This window comes from Engraulis encrasicolus, chromosome 2 (genome assembly GCF_034702125.1).
Source record: "Engraulis encrasicolus isolate BLACKSEA-1 chromosome 2, IST_EnEncr_1.0, whole genome shotgun sequence".
In the NCBI taxonomy this organism is placed as follows: Eukaryota; Metazoa; Chordata; class Actinopteri; order Clupeiformes; family Engraulidae; genus Engraulis; species Engraulis encrasicolus.
This window is the reverse complement of record NC_085858.1, coordinates 39,372,247-39,389,088: the sequence shown is the minus strand read 5'-3', so window position 1 is coordinate 39,389,088 and position 16,842 is coordinate 39,372,247. Positions and strand designations below refer to the sequence as shown.

At 43.4% G+C, this 16,842-nt stretch overlaps 1 protein-coding gene and 1 long non-coding RNA gene across 4 annotated transcripts in view; both read left to right on the top strand.

Moving 5' to 3' along the window:
• The window catches only part of LOC134464470 (deleted in malignant brain tumors 1 protein-like), a 295,644-nt gene that overhangs the window by 165,250 nt on the left and 113,552 nt on the right, over window positions 1-16,842 (top strand). The gene's annotated exons all lie outside the window — the stretch shown is intronic.
• LOC134438777 (uncharacterized) lies at window positions 3,716-7,854 on the top strand. 3 transcript variants are annotated; one of them, XR_010032655.1, is made up of 5 exons: window positions 3,716-3,811; window positions 4,991-5,053; window positions 5,637-5,731; window positions 7,351-7,511; window positions 7,637-7,854. It is a non-coding gene; the product is annotated as an uncharacterized LOC134438777 (long non-coding RNA). The 3 variants fall into 3 exon arrangements; XR_010032657.1 differs by lacking the exon at window positions 3,716-3,811 and adding an exon at window positions 4,189-4,272; XR_010032653.1 differs by lacking the exon at window positions 3,716-3,811 and having other exon boundaries at window positions 4,285-5,053.

Here is a 16,842-nt window from a genome sequence, read left to right as displayed (position 1 = left end):
ATAATATGGTCTATCCATCTATGATGACCCATAATGCTACAACTGGCCCACCTCATCTCACTGTATTTAGGCCTATATAGTGACAACAAAGCACTCTTCCTGCAGCAAATGCATTTGCTTCCATTACCTTTTGCGTATTTATGTAAGCTACTGGATACCTGAATTTCCCCCTGGGGATCAATAAAGTTACTCTACTCTACCTCCAATAATCCATATTTCTCTGACTTCCTTCACAATGTATTTTACAATGGCTTTGGCAGTATAAACCTAAATTCCCTGTTATTTCTGCAGGCAGCACTGCAGGAGATGACACTGGATGATTTCCGCAGTTTCACGTCTGAGATCCTCGAGTATCAACCAGGTCTGGTCTTTGATGTCCTGCAGCGGTGGCGGAACAGGCATGGTGCCCCGTCTCCTGCAGGTTCACCAGTGGTGCCTTGGTGCAGTTGTGGGAATTGTCGGGAAATGCCAACCGACCGGGAGAAGCAGTGCTGTGGACAGGACCCTCAGAATTGTTCTAGTACACTTAGACACTTTTTACAGTTTTGCCTTGATCCAGCATACCTGAGGGTGCACAGGCAGTACCGGGAAGATGTGACTGGGCTAGGTGCCATTAGAGAGCCGGGGAACGATAACAGAGAATTCCGGTATGCTGCCTACCGCCACTACATATTTTGGCAGCATGGGTCCTTGGGGCAGGGCAACAGGAGGGTCATTCCAAGCTGTTGTGTCTGGAAGATCAGGGACAAGTTCCCTGATCCCCACGGGCAATATGCTGGATTCATACCCTCTATTTAATTGATTTTTCATTTGTACTTGTAAATAGATAATTCAGATATTTGACAGACTTTTTAATTTAAAATATTTGGTTTATTTTTACTGTCAATAGACTTTTGTTTTTGAACAGTTTGTACAAGTTACATTGTAATGCAGTGCAATTTCTATTTCTTTTAGTTATAAAAAAAGAAAGATAACACTTTGTCAGTGCTGTTTTTATATACAGAATATACATACATTCATAAAAAAAAGTCAAGAAAAGAACGATTCTCCCAACAATAAATGTAAAGGGAAAAAAAAAAAAACTTCACATCAGGATGGAGGTGGTCATGAAGCACATCATTGATCATCATCTGCAGCTGCCTGGAAAGCAGAAGCTGTGGAAAGAAAGCACAATCAGACAACGTGTTATGGTAGATGACAGTGTGCAAAGATATCAGTGTCAATAATATAAGCGACAGTCTCACATACCAAGACCTCGGCTGACTTGTGTCTGCACGAGCTCTGACATCGTTGGTGGAGGGACTGGGGGCACAACGCCAAGTCTCCTAGGGTCGTCAGGTCGAAGTGTCCTGGTCCTGGGCATTCCAACCCCACTGCTGAGTCGTTGCTCAACAATTCTCCCTTGCAGATTTGGGATGTAGTCGTAGGTCTTCTGCGCCTTTGCAGCATACAGGCTGTACCTCCTGGCATTTTTGTTATATGTCCGTCTGAAACTGAAACAAAGAGGCCAACATACAACATGGAGTCTTAGTCATGACAAAAAGATGTGTAGTTTGAGGTATTCCTAGTAGATGCATAGCTTTGAGTTTTCTATTCCAACGCTAAAAAAAGGAGTTCTGTCAAACATGACTTATGACCAATGTATGAATTAATTAGAAAACATTGACGTGCAGGTACTTAGGTGTAGAGTCTGCATTTGATTCATGCCTAATTGCCTGTTGAACATTAGTTTGAAAGCAGTTAATATAGACTGATTGGGACCACCGCATCAGTGCATACATTATCCACATCAATTTGTAAAAAAATAAAATAAAATAAAAAGTCAGCATCCAACATCATTTCACAGTAAATGGCATACCGAATAGAAAATCACATAAAGGTATTTCAAGTACAACTTACATTTGTTGGCCCTCTGTTGTTGTGAGCATTGGCCTGTCACGATGGAAGTTGTAGTCCAGAGCTGCCAACAAAACTCGAGCTTCATAAACCGGTGGGCTGAAGGAGTGGCGCTTACTGGCATACATGAGTACCGTATTTTTTGGACTATATGTCGCTCCGGAGTTTAAGTCGCAACGGCCCAAAAATGCATTTTGAAGATGAAAAAGACATATATACGTCGCACCGGACTAATCGTCGCACATTTTTGAAAGGTTATTCTATCCATGGAATCTGTTCTGATGGCTGGCACATGGTAAGCTGCTGCTCAAAGACGGCATTGTTTTATAAACCAGCATCTGAAGCAGTGGCAACGCATTCAGAGGTGGTCGTAATGAACCAACTAAGATGATTTGCCAACCGCCATAAAACCACAAAAAGAAAAAGAAGAAGAAACAGTGATAATGCGCCATGTAGCCCTGTAGTCAGAACAACATTCGGCATTGTTTTGCGTTTGGACCGTGGGAGGGTTCGAGGCAAAAAGTCCTATTCATTTCTTTGGCAATGTCATGGAGCCCGTAACAAGAACGTTGACTCGCAGTGCGCGCGTTGTTCGAGAACACATTTGTCCTGTATTCAGCTCTTCTTCTAGACGTGGGCCTTGAACCTTCAGATAGCTTTTTTTTTTTTCACAACATGCACATTTTCCTCCGCTTTTCTCCAGTCCCCAAACAGTTTTCCATTGCATCCAAACTTTCGTTCAGCTGCCCTATTGCCATTTTCGGCTGCATATTTATGGCGTCATAATGTGGACAAAAGGTCCACGAGCGCCACTTACTGCACACGCGAGGTATTTTATTCTGCGCGCGCGCGTAGACACTGTCGCGCGCGCGATTTTGCTCTGCGCGCGTGCGTAAACACCGTCTCACGCGCGAGAGGTGGCATGAATTTCCTCACGCGCGCGAGCAGAAATATGAATATTTAAATTATCTCCTCCCACTGGTTAGCATAACAAATGAGGCGGAAGTTTGTTTAGTCCATAATAGTCAAACACAGAGATCTCAGATCTCAATTGTTGATAGACTATCGTTGCTACGGTGACTGCAACCGACCACCTTTGAAACACAACTGAAACGCAACTCACGGCTGCTGCTGACAAGGGCATTCACCTCTTTATTCGTAAACCCATTTTATTTTTTGGTGGATGAAAACATTGTGTCAATATGCTATGTCTATGTTCGCCTTATTCACCCGGAACGTTCTAAAGACGGTACATCAGGGGTACATTCGGCAACGCACCAGCTGTCATGGCGCCTCACTGTTGTGTGCCCAAATGTTCGTCCTCAAAGAGAAAAAAATCCTACCGTGGACAGACTTTCCACCGTTTCCCCAAAGAGCAGGCACTTCGCCGTGAATGTATAAATCACATCAAGAGGGATCCTGGTCCATATTTCAAGGTAAGATGCAAAATTATGTTCAATCATACGCATTAGCTAGCACAAATAAGCTAGCTCGCCAAACTTGTCATGACTCATGTAGCCTAATGAAGCGAATGCCTCGATGAAATAAAAAAAATATGAATGTGTAATTACACAACGCTACATTTATATGATATTTCCAGATCGCTATTTCAAGATTATGCTTTTAATTGTGTGGTAAGCGATCCGATGGCCACTGATTTTGTGCTACCAGAACCAGTAGCATAGGCCTACTTGTGCCAAAATCAAGTTGTTTTGCTAACGAACTAAAATGCATACCCTGGTATTTATGGTTACAGATCAACGCTGAGACCAAGGTTTTTCTCTCAGCACTTTGAGAAGCAGTGTTTTGTAAAGACCGCCCGTGGTATCACAAAGCTTATAAAGGATGCCGTGCCAACTTTGTTCGCCTGGACTTCAGAGAGGCCAAAGAGGAGAATCATCATTCGCAGACCGAGGTTAGTTTGTTCAGTCAATATTCAACTGACATGTGTTTAGCAACCCTCTAATAATAATAATAATAATAAACTGAGAATAGTTCGCCATAGGAATAGCCTACATTTAAATTTAGACTGGAGAATTAATGTATGGAGATAATTGCACCGTTCCGCGGTGTCTCGAATGGCAAAGTAGCATGCTAGCTTTGGCTGTGGGGAGGGTTTTGAACAGGACTGGCCGCGCACGCCGACGCTGTCAGTGTGAGGCAGAGAAAAACACGCCGGCCGAAACTAAGCATAAAGACCGCGTTCGTCCCGCGACCGTTCCGCCTTGGTATGTTTTGACCCCTTACATATCGCACGAAGCAAAGCGCTCAGGCTTGGGCAGGTTGCCGTGGCAACGCTTCGCACAGCCCTGGCTGGTAGAGCTGTGAAGGATTTTGAATGCCAGGCAGCCAGTAGGGTACAGGGTACAGTACAGGGTAAGCTCGCTTTTATGCTGTTATTGAGAATTTGATTGAATGAGCAGGCGTTGTAAACTATTCTATGCATCAAAAAGCCCTATGTTCTGCGCAGTGCTCCTCCCTCCGAGTCCAGTGACTTTTTAATAACTCACTTTTCTAAAGTTTTAACTTGGATTTCTGTCACGTTTAAACGCCACCGCTCCTGGATCTCTCTCTATGCTGTGCCCTGCCTAGTATTTCTGAGTCCCCTGAAATAGGCTGTCTGCATTCTCTTTTTTAATGCACTGGGCCCTTTCTTTCAAATTAGTCAGTTCGTTTCAGATCTTGTCATTTCTGCTATAGGTGACTGCTCAAGATGTGGCTTCCTGTAGTTCAGAGATAGTTTTCAAAACTGCCTCAAGCTTATGTAGTAGTGTTAACAATAAACAGGTGTGGAACATATGGCCTATATTTGAATAGTTGTGGGAATAACTGTGGGAACATGGAGCAGCAAGAATAAGCTGTGGGACCAATGGGCTGTGGGAACATAGAGCAGCTGACCCCCAACAGGGTCTTCATGGTTGTATGACCTGAATACATTTTCAAAGCGGAGCCACAGGATGCGGACTTCTACTCTTTACCACTATTAGATGCGCCTTTGTCCTGCACCTGGCCTCAGCGAGGTGGGATGTGCATACTCTTACTTTTATAAAAATGTTGTATATTGACCACTAATTCTGTGCATGCTGTCATACAGAGATGATGACCCATTCCTGAAGTTGGACGCCAGAATGCAGGAAGGTGCTGTTTAAGAGCCTAGGTAGGTATTTGCTCTCAAGACACTTGTCTGCCACAATTTAGGAAACACTGTCAAAGTGTGTGAATGGCGAAGACCAGCTTACAATGTTTTCTCTTCTCTTTTCTTTTGTTTCTGTGCTGTGTGGGACATGTTTGACATGTAAATAGACCACTAGGCTAGTTCAGTTGTTGGCGGTGGATTTATGTTGATTATAAATACAAGTCCTTTAGTAGGCTAGTAGGCTAACTAATTAATGCGAGCATGACCTACTGTGTCATGCTAAACAAGCAGGAAGCTGGGCATTCTTGGCGACTCTGAGAACTATAATACAGGCCAAGTCGTCATTGTTATAAGATGGTAATAACATCATCAAATATTTGCCCTGTTGAATGGATGTACGTTTTTGCGTCACATCCTGTTGATGCTAAAATTATGTGCACTGTTACATCAAGATTCATGAACTTGTCAGCAGTGCAGCCAGCCTTCTTTCTATGGCCGTAATGTAATCGTTAACAGCTCTCGAAATGAGCAGACAGCTCAGCTGCTTGGTGCATACTCTTACCAATCGGTCTATATTATTCCCTCTTGCATTATTTATTTTCAGGCGGTGGAAGAAGCACTTGCAGGTATGCTACCGACCAGGCTCCTCAACATCAATCCGAGACGGAAGATGAAACGGGATGAAGCAGTTAGATTGAGGTAAACATCTACACACCCCTGTTCAAATTCCAGGTTTTTGTTACGTAAAAAATGACAGAAAACAAACTTAAAGCTTTAAAAGGGAAGAATAGAAAATAAAAAAACTTCTATTAACATTGTTGCATAAATATGCACACCCTTAAACTAATACCTTGTTGCAGCACCTTTGGCTTCTATCACCGCACTCAGTCTTTTTGGGTAAGAGTCTATCAGCATGGCAAACATAGAAGTGACAATATTTGTACACGTATCTTTGCAAAAAGTACTCCAAATCTGACAGATTGCGAATGCATCTCATCTGCACAGTCCTCCTCAGATTGCCCAACAGATGTTCCGTGTCATACAGGACTGAACTCTCCCACTCCCAGTCCAGGTCTCTGCGGTCTTCTGAAAAGGACAATCTCATCATCCCCCGAGCCAGACTCCGTACTGTTGGTGACAGAGCTTTTTGTGTTGCTGCCCCCACGCTCTGGAACAGTCTACCTCCCAACATACGCCAGGCCCCCACACTGGCTACGTTCAAGAAGCACCTGAAATCACATCTATTCACAGAGGCATATGGACTTTAACTTCACTGGCCCATCCCCTCCCCCTTTATGCCACTACAATGGCCCCTGTGGAACTGTTCTAAATTCCAACCTCCATGACTTAAGCCCCAGTTACAACTGAAGAACAATAATCACATAGCATGATGCTGTCACCTTCATGCTTCACTTTACGCTTGGTGTTACCTTGGCAATGAGGTTACCTTTTGTAATTATGTCCAAAATGTTAAACCTCGGTTTCACCTGACCATAATACATCTTCCCACATGCATTTGGGAGATTACAGAAGTATTTTTTGCAAAATGTACTCCACCAAGATTGAACTTTTTGGTCATAATTCGAAAGGGTATATTTGGCACAAAACATCACCCCAATAACACCATACTTTAAGTGAAGGGAGCCTTGTTGGGTGTTGGGTGATCTGAGGAGGACTGACTGTGGGAGATTGCACTCGCAGTCTTTCTGATTTGGAGGGCTTTGCAAAGAGGGGTGAACGAATATTGCCATATTAATGTGTGCCATGCTGAGACTCTTACCCACAAAAGACTGTGCTGTAATGAAGGCCAAAGGTGCTGCAACTAAGTATTAATTTAAGGGCGTGTACATTTTTGCATTGCATTGCATTGATTAATATTTCGATTGAAGGAGGGAAAAGCTGTGAATTTATTTGTCTTTCTGTCATTTTTTTTACATCACAAAAACCTGACATTTGAAGAGGGGTGTGTAGACTTTTGGGAGCCACTGTACATGTAGAAATTATGTGTTCATATCACTAACCCTCTTGGTTTAGCATGATAATGAAAAGAACTGTGAGCAAAAATGTGGCTAGCAGAAAACCAGAGTGGTTAGTGACTTGGGAAAACCACTCGCCACTGTGGCCGGAGAGCAAAACATTAATGTCAAGGGGGGGGCTTTCAGTGGACTGTATTATGTGCCAGTGCTTGAGTATTACCTGTTTGATTTCATTTGCCAACAATTAGAATTATTTTACACTGTCTGGACAAGATGTAGAAAACTACTACTGAGCGACAGTGATATGTCATGTTCTTAATACTGTATATCCTGTCATTACAGACAAGGAGGCCGGAAACTTTGATGACCTCAATGACACTGGCTAGGTGAAGGACATCAAGAAAATGGCATCAGGTCACCAGACATCAGCTCATAATCCACAACGTCATCAACCATTTTGCGCCAAAAATGAAGCCGTTCACATACCATGGCATCCTAAGCAGGTAATTTCATACCTCTCAGTAACCTCAGAATGTTGCTGGTGAAACACAACATCCCGTTCAATATCACTATTAACAGAATAAACAAAATCATCGCTTCCCATAATTTCTACCACATGTTTCAATAGGCAGCACTACACTACTGTGCAACAGTGAGAGAGAGTGGGCAAGGACAAGTAAAGCGGACCTACACTACAGCAAGACTTTGACACTTCTCCACGTGAGAGGCAGCCATCGCCCCCACCGTTGAGCAGTGTGTACCCAGTACCCCCAAAAGAGGAGATGATCCGACGCCCTCACAGCCGATTCCCAAAATTGTACACCAAACTCTGTATGGGCAAGTGTGCGTGTGTGTGTGTGTGTGTGTGTGTGTGTGTGTGTGTGTGTGTGTGTGTGTGTGTGTGTGTGTGTGTGTGTGTGTGTATATGATATTGTAAAACTTTTCAGTCCATCTTCTATACTATACAGTATATAAATACATGTGAAAACCTAAATATGCATTAAAAACCATTACTGAGGTTGGCTACATCTGATTCAGGTGTACTGTACATAGAAATGTCTTTATTTGCCACAAATACATCACATCCTGGAAACCTGTACAATGTGTAGATTCAAAGGTCTGCCAGATCTTTGTGACGGCACAGGATTGCAGTGGAACCCAAACATAGCCTATGAACTCCCACGCCATCTCACCAACTGCCGATATGCAGTATGCCTGAATTTCCTGTACAGCAAAGAAATGTAGAGATTGTGCCTTCATCGAGAATAGGTCATTTGGAATCACAACAATTATTCAATTTACTTTGTGCGTGTGGTGTAGCTATTGCTGTTATTATTATGTTACTAGTGACCCATTTAGTTGAGCTCAATAGTCTACATGACATCTCTGCACTTGTGTTACCACTATTGGGATTGGCAGCTCCCTAAATGAAAATGAGAAAAACTTGCCTGGATGGGATGTTATGAACTATGTGCGTTGTGCTGCTTGCTGAAGTAACATGACACCCACATCACCTTCCAGAAATAAAGTGTAAACAGGCTACCTAACCAGAGTCCTAGAGACCTATTGCTGCTGTGTGATGAAATCCAGGCAAAGGCCCACCTGCTTTGGCAATTGCTGCAACATGTAAAAAAGGTAGACAGATTAGGCCCCTGTAGATATGGCATGTGTAGATGGATTCACTAAATTCTTTAACCACTTAAATGGCTTGGGTCAGACAAGCTGGGCTGCACACTGACCTCTTCCATGTTGCCCATGTGGTTTCGTTGGCTGTGTGTGACCACCTCCGTACAGGGGCCGCCGATCAACAACTGAAGGCAGATTTATTTATTTATTTTTTAAAATGTCTGCACCTTTTTATTAAATATATTGCATTGCACTGGTATTGCATTAAATGTACTAGCCAAGTGACACAAAGAGAGCAGGTAAATACAGTCTATTGATCTGTAGGCCTACCATTTATGTCACTTCTTAAAGATTCAATTATTCAACTCTATATTCGAAGAGGCCGGTATTGCGCTACCATTTTCCATGAACCAGTCAACTTCTGGGAGTCATTGCAGTACTTTGAGAAAGTGATCATACTTTCTAGCCTAATCATTCATTGTGCTTGTGTCAGTATTGTAGTGTCATTGGTTATTTACAGTGTGTCGACGCCATCTACTGGATACTCCACGCACGGTTCATTTTCTATCCACTTCATCATTTCATTCCAAAGCACAGAGTGAGCTCTTTGATGCAATGTAGGCTAAATTCACCTAGAGCTCTAGTTGTGTATACCCGTTGGATCGCTGAATACATAGCCTACATTAACACATTGACTCCCAAACCACTGGAAAACCCGTTTTTACTTCCCATGCGTTGGCTCCCAAAACTGGAAAACACGTTTTTGAGTTTTTATTGCATATTTCATAACTAGACACTTAAATGCTTATTGTGTGTGATTTTGGGAGCTCTGTGATAAGTAGAACAGACAAAGATGACAGTCAAAAGTTTGTGTCATCATCTGGATATGTTAATCACAACTCCAGGATCGGCACCAACACAACAATATTTTTCATAACTGTAGCCTACTGTATGGAACTGTTGGTCTGCGTCGGTTACGTCACTGTTGCGCCCTCTGTGTAGCCTACACAAGTGTCTGCGATGCTGTCATCTTTATAAACACAAGGATTGTGCTTGTATGTTGTTTCCTTAGTGCTACAATAGGCTACAGTCAGCGTCCACTCTATGGCGCTTTATAATATGCTTCACAAAATAATTAGTACAGAAGACAACACTTTCACTTCGACTGAACACACCTGGGGAATAATGCAAACCTTGGCCAGATCCTACTGCCCTACACATTGTGAACTGTGATTGGATTAATACCCTTACCTCGGATTTGATCGGCAACCAGATAAGTTGGATTCTTCATTTTGTTCTTTTATTACCCCCATGATGAAATTGACGCCGTAGTGAACAGGAGAAGCTGGCTGCTACTGTCGGTGAAGCTAGCATTGCTATGTAAACAGTAGCACGCATGCGGTGGTAGATGGACACTCCCAACTGAGATCGCTCCCGGACGTGCAGTCCCAGGTGTTTCTATCACTCCCGGACATTGAGAGTAAATAGAAAATAGTAAATAAATCTATTTACTCTCAATGCTCCCGGACGTGTAGTCCCACCCGATTATATTTCACGTATTATCATACACTGCCACATACAAGCAATTTAGGATTAGGGTAAGGTTTAGGTTTAGGGTTAGGGTTAGAAACAAAAAACGAACATCAAAAAGATAACTAGCTCCGTTATATGGCGGTGGGACCGATAGTCTGGCTAGTGGGAGCGAGCCGACAGAGGAGCGTCCTGCGTTGGGAGCGTCAATCAGGGAATCGCACGCATGCATCGCACAGCACTGCTGTTTCCCCACAGGATCGGAGACATTAATGCATACGATTAACGGATTTTGTTGTTGACGTTGGACTAGATGCCTTTAGTGACGTGTTTTTGAATATGTTTTGCCTACTGCGTGTGGTGGTGTGACTACGACCCGTTTCGTGTGGTGTGTGCAAAGATTAGTTGTGCAGGAACAGACTGTAGCCTACACAAGGAACTGAAACGTACTTCCGGCGAAAATGCGCTTGGTTGGTTGATACATTTGGAGGGGGAGGTGGCAGAACAGGAGAGATGTGTGTCTAGTATACAGTGCCCTCCATTATTATTGGCACCCCTGGTTGAGATGTGTTTTTTAGCTTCCAATTATTATTATTTTTCTCTAAATAATATGGGACCTTAATGGAAAAAGAGAGAAAAATCCAACCTTCAATATAAGTGCATTTATTCAGTGGGGAAAAAATCCCACATAAAGAAATAATTATTTGACATCAAATAATGTGTGTCACAATTATTAGCACCCCTGTTGTTAATATTTTGTACAACCCCCTTTTGCCAACAAAACAGCACCTAATCTTCTCCTATAATGTTTCACAAGATGGGAAAAGACAGAAAGAGGGATCTTCAGCCATTCCTCTTTGCAGAATCTCTCTAAATCATCCAGAGACCTGGGTCCTCTCCTCTGTACTCTCCTCTTCAGCTCACCCCACAGGTTCTCAATGGGGTTGAGGTCTGGGGACTGAGATGGCCATGGGAGGAGCTTGATTTTGTGTCTGGTTAACCATTTCTGTGTAGATTTGGCCATATGTTTAGGGTCATTGTCTTGCTGAAAGACCCAGTGACGACCCATCTTCAGCTTTTTGGCAGAGGGCAACAGATTTTGATTTAAAATGTCCTGGTATTTCAAAGCATTCATGATGCCATGCACCCTAACAAGCTTCCCAGGGCCTTTGGAAGCGAAACAGCCCCACAGCATCACTGACCCACCCCCATACTTCACAGTGGGTATGAGGTGCTTTTCAGCATGCGCATCTTTCGTGGAACGCCAGACCCACTTAGAGTGTTTGTTGCCAAAAAGCTCAATCTTGGTCTCATCTGACCAAAGCACACGGTCCCAGTTGAAGCCCCAATACCGCTGGGCGAACTCCAGACGTTTGCGTTTATGATTGTGGGTGAGGAAAGGTTTTCTCCGTGCATGCCTCCCAAACAGCTTGTTGGCGTGTAGACAGCGCCTGATGGTTGATTTTGAGACTTTGTGACCCCAGGATGCTACCATTTGTTGTAATTCTGTAACAGTGAGCTTTGGAGATATTTTGATTTCTCTTACCATCCTCCTCACTGTGCGTGGTGGCAAAATAAACTTGGGTCCTCGTCCAGGCTTGTTTACCACTGTTCCAGTTGTTTTGAACTTCTTAATTATTCCTCTCACAGTAGATATGGGCAGCTGCAGTTGAGTGGCAATCTTCTTGTAGCCTCTGCCTGACCTGTGAAGGTCGACGCACATCTGCCTCATTGGTATGCTGTGTTCCTTTGTCTTTCCCATGTTTAAGAGTGGATAAGAGAAATGGCCTCGGTGTCACGTCATATTTATACCCCAGGGAAACAGGAAGTGATGAATTACTAATTAAATGTTCCTACATACTCTGGTAAACTTTGTAAACTACTGTAGAAATGACAGAAATGCTTCAATTATATTTATTTCCTGGGAATTGTTAAGGGTGCCAATAATTGTGGAACAGGTGATTTAATGAAAAATAATTATTTTTTAGTCAGGGATTTTTTTTATTTTCCTACAATTCATTTGAGTTGAAGGCTACATTTTCCTAAAATTTTCAGTGTGACAGTATTCTTCTGCAATAAACACTGAATTTATTTTAAGGCTTTTAACACATCTCAACCAGGGGTGCCAATAATTATGGAGGGCACTGTATATTGGTCTCCGTGAAAAAGCGCAAGATTCATTTCTTAACAAGAAGAAGAAGCGCCAGATTCTGAAACGGTGCATGATTGACAAAAGCCTCGATATCTCCCTTCCATGGTGATTTGGGCAGATACCGGCCTTTGTTTAACTCACGATAGCTTGGCAATAAAAGCACGTAGAGACATGCGGTTTTCACGCACTAAGAGGTGAAAGGCTCACCTTTCAAATGAGCCATAGCATGTTTCGGTGGCCCTATCACATAATATGCTATGACTGTACAAAAAACACCTAAAAATGGTTTAGAACACTGGGAGTCTACAACATGATTCTGAAAACACCGCTGGTAGTCAATGTGTTAAATCCATATTTCAGCCTCCGGTCTCAAGTCAACTGCGGCCGTCTTGCCCACTCGTCACCAGGTATGGAGAACACGCCAGTGGCAAAATGAATGATTGTTCCAACCAGTGTTCACGCTAGAATTCTTACTGGCCGGACAAGTGGCCGGCTGCATAGCAGAATACCGGACATTTAGAATATCAAACAGACCTTCCCTCATATACGCCTAGCCAAACACACACTCCCTAATGGGTCAAAGTGGCTAGTAAATTGGTCTTTTCTACCAGCAAAATGTAAATTTCACTAGCATTTGGCCAGTTGGCTGGTGTTAAAGACCCAGCTGCTTGTATGCACGGGGAACAAACGCGCGCTCTCTTTCACGCACCCGAGAGCTCGAACGAACTGAAAGGGAAAAAAGCCTATCTAGCCAGGTTATCGACTGAAAACATTGTGTTTTATTAGCAAACCCAAAGAGGATTTCCCTACTCAAATTGGGTAACGAGGTGATGACTATAATGGTTGAGCAACTGTAACGACGCTACTGAATTTGAAATGTATTGCGTTGTGTTCCTGCGCTCTCAAAAGTAATGGAATTGACACGTTCGGTACGACACTGGCGTGTGAGTTATATCCACTAGTCATTTTGGCCGGTGATGAAAAAAGTGATAGAGCATGCAATTTTACTGGGACTTCTCATGATGAGCACATCGTTCTCTGAAATGTTTAATTTGACACTCGACTGTAGCCTATAGCCTACTTGGAGATCCACCGCCATTTCTCAGCAGAGGTAAAAGTGAAAGTGATGCGATGCTGTGCATGCCGCATTGAGTCCCAGGGTTGACTTCGCAACTGGGCATGAAACTGTTTTCCAAGTGCAGTGCCCTTTATGTTCACTGATAAAATACAAAAAAACCTGAATTGTTCCTCGACATGAGCCAGCGTGAGTCAAGTGATTGGGAAGCAACGTGATTGGGGATATCGCTGTGGGGGACGAGTAGCCTGGGAGTACCCATGCTGCCTTGCGCATTCTTTTCGAATTGCTGGACAGCCTGGGGACCAAGGCAGAAAGCTTTGCATCGATATGGGGGCCAATCACAGAGCGAGGAGACACGAAAGACGATGACGCGTACTACTCGACAAACGGAAGTAGTTTTTTCGCGAATCCATCATGGCGGCAGCCGAAGCGAAGCAATCTTTCGGAGAAGCTCTGGACAGTGTTTTGAATAGTTTGGAACGTAATTTCGCTTTGAAAAACGAACAGCGCTTGGCGATAGAGTCGTTTGTCAGCGGAAAGGAAGATGTGTTAGCCTTACTACCGACTGGATTTGGTAAAAGTCTGATTTACCAACTCGCTCCGTTGGTTACTAAGGTAATGGGGGTTAGCGAGACCCCGGTCGTTGCTGTGGTTTCGCCATTAATAGCGTTGGTGGAGGACCAAATAAAGGACGCAGTCGACCTTGGAATATCTGCAACACAGCTGGGTCAAGACGATGAAACGGCGATTGAGAGATGCCATTATAAGATTCTGTTTGGCAGTCCCGAGGCCTGGCTGAGCGCGAAGTGGGAGGACATGCTAGCCACCGATGTATACAAGACCAACCTGATCGGCGTAGTTGTCGATGAAGTCCATCTTACTTATATAAATGGTAAGTGTTATTTCTTGATATCATTGTCCTTATGTCTGTACCTACTGTGGTTGTCACAATGTCACATTATGGGTTCATTTTCGATATCAATTTAATGTTACAGTGAGTAAAGGCTTAAGTAGCACAGCTTTAGTCGTTTGGGTAGGGTGCGCAAATCCAAAAACTCCTTGCAGTTGAAGAAGCTAGGGCTGCACAGGATTCAGAATAGCCCCATGGGCTCCCCCTGATTATATTTCACGTGTTCTTATCATATGCACTCCCCCCTGATTATATTTCACGTATTCTTATCAAAACATGCCCAGGATCTTCATCGGGGATATAACTTAGGTGAGAGACAGAGAGAGAGCTTCCATGCTTAACCTAACTACCCCCTAACTAGGCCCTAAGTGTAATGTAATGTTTTGCCTTTTGTATGAATAGGCACAGGTCAAGACACCAGTCTGTCTAATTGACTGACACCTTTTGGTGCCCTGCCTGGACGGGTGTAAAATAAGGTCATCTGATAAGTTATAGGCCACAGCTCCTTCCTGTTACCCATATGCCTGATTAAGATCCAGGGTGATCGAAATATTGCGTGTTTTAATTAATACAGTTTATTTTTTGGAGCATATCCAGCAGTGTGCAGACTTGAGTAGCACAGCTCTCGGTTGTGTGCACAAGTATCATCAGCCTACCTGAGAAAAATAAGTTTTTGCTACATTTGTTAAGCAGGCCTGACTTCAGAAGGGCAATCATTTTCCACTGCAAATGACTAACATCTCTACACTTTACTTGTTGTTTTCTTTTCTCAAACAGGAGGAAGGCTGAGAAAGGACGGAAGGCTTTTAGGGAACCCACGACAACAACCGGGGGGATGGACTGACAGGTAAGAAGTAGTGGAGAGACCAGAGAAAAGGACTGTTGATAACCCATAAGCTCTGAAGCCACAATTCTGAACAGCTATGACTGTAATGCAAATTATTTCCATGTTGTGATGTTGTTCTTGTATTCTCTTATTTTGTAGAAACACCGGTACTGGCATTGACTGTGTCTGCGGAATTGCACTCAAGAGAAATTGTCAGGAGACCGCTCCAACTCCAAAACCCAGTTGACATCATTGCCAGCCCCAATCGACCCAACATCAGACTCTCCATAAGACGACTTTCGAGTGAGTCACTGGACTGTTTCGACTGGCTCGTGAAGGACTTGAAAGAGAAAGGAGTGGAGATGTCACCAGTCAATATATACTGCCGGACAATAAACACGAGGGAGAAAACGATGCTTAAAGAAAGTCTAAATGGCTGCTTTAGGAAAGCCCTGTATGTACATTTTGAGCCTCACGTGTCCAGTGTGGAGCCTTAGACTAGAAGCATTTCCAGAAAAAGGCCCTTTATAAGGGTGTTAGAAGCATTTTTTAGTAAAAGTTGGGAACCTAGTTTTCTAAGACAATTAGAGTACCCTGAATTCAGCTAGCCTGGTTCCCAAGCTGAATTTTGAGTTTTTGACCACGAAATTCTTGATTTTGGACAGAATATGTAGAAAGTACCACTTCTCCATGGAAATAAATGTGCAATGCTCACATATTTGCATTTATCATGCATTCCTACACTTACACAAAGGCAAATTGTCATAGCAAAAAGATAAAAAATACTATAATTATGCCGTTCTAATAATAAGATATTCTCATAAACTGGCATTCAATAGCAATAGCCTCCATGAAGCACATTATCATACAAAATTGTCATTCAATAAGATTTGGAAAGAAAAAGAGAGGCAAAGAAGATAGTATTATCTAAAAGACTAAATATTGGGACATGAATATGTCCCCTGTTCTTTGAAGGAGATGAGTGAGCCATCTCTATGGGAGCGCACTCTCAGCTGTACGATTAGCTGAAGACCTTTGCAATCACGCCAAAGGTCCAATCAACTGTGTGGTCAGGATGTCCACTTTGTCAAAACCGAATGGTTGCGCGCAAATAAGCCACTTTGATGCCAAACATCTCTTCGGCTGTCGGCAATGGCTCACTCATCTCCTTCAGAGAACGGGGACATATTCATGTCCTAATGCTCTCTTTCAGTCGAATCGTTCGCATATCTATGGGAGAGTTACAATCACTCCCACAGATCACAATCACTTACAATTGCTGGTCCAAACTAGGCAGAACTCCAAGAGCATCCTGTAAGGATAGCGTTCCTATCACCCTACAGACAATCAGTGGTCCTGCCCAGAACCCTATGTTCCTGTGGCAACGTGGTCAAATCTATCCGGTAGAACCGGACAAAGGTGGCGGGGTTGGCCCAACCAACCGCTCTGCACACCTCTGAAACTGCTGCACCCTTGAAGAGAGGACAAGATGTAGAGACCTGCACTGGTAAAGTGAGCCCTAATCTGAGCCGGGGGTTGGCGACCCTTGGACTCATATGCCAGGGCAATGGTTTGAAACAACCATTTGGAGACCTCTATTTCAAAACTGTGAGCCCTGTAGAGGGCTTGATGAAGCACACAAACAGCTGCTCAGTGTTCCTAAAAGAGTGAGTCCTGTTCATGTAGATGTGTAAAGCGTGCACAGGGCACAA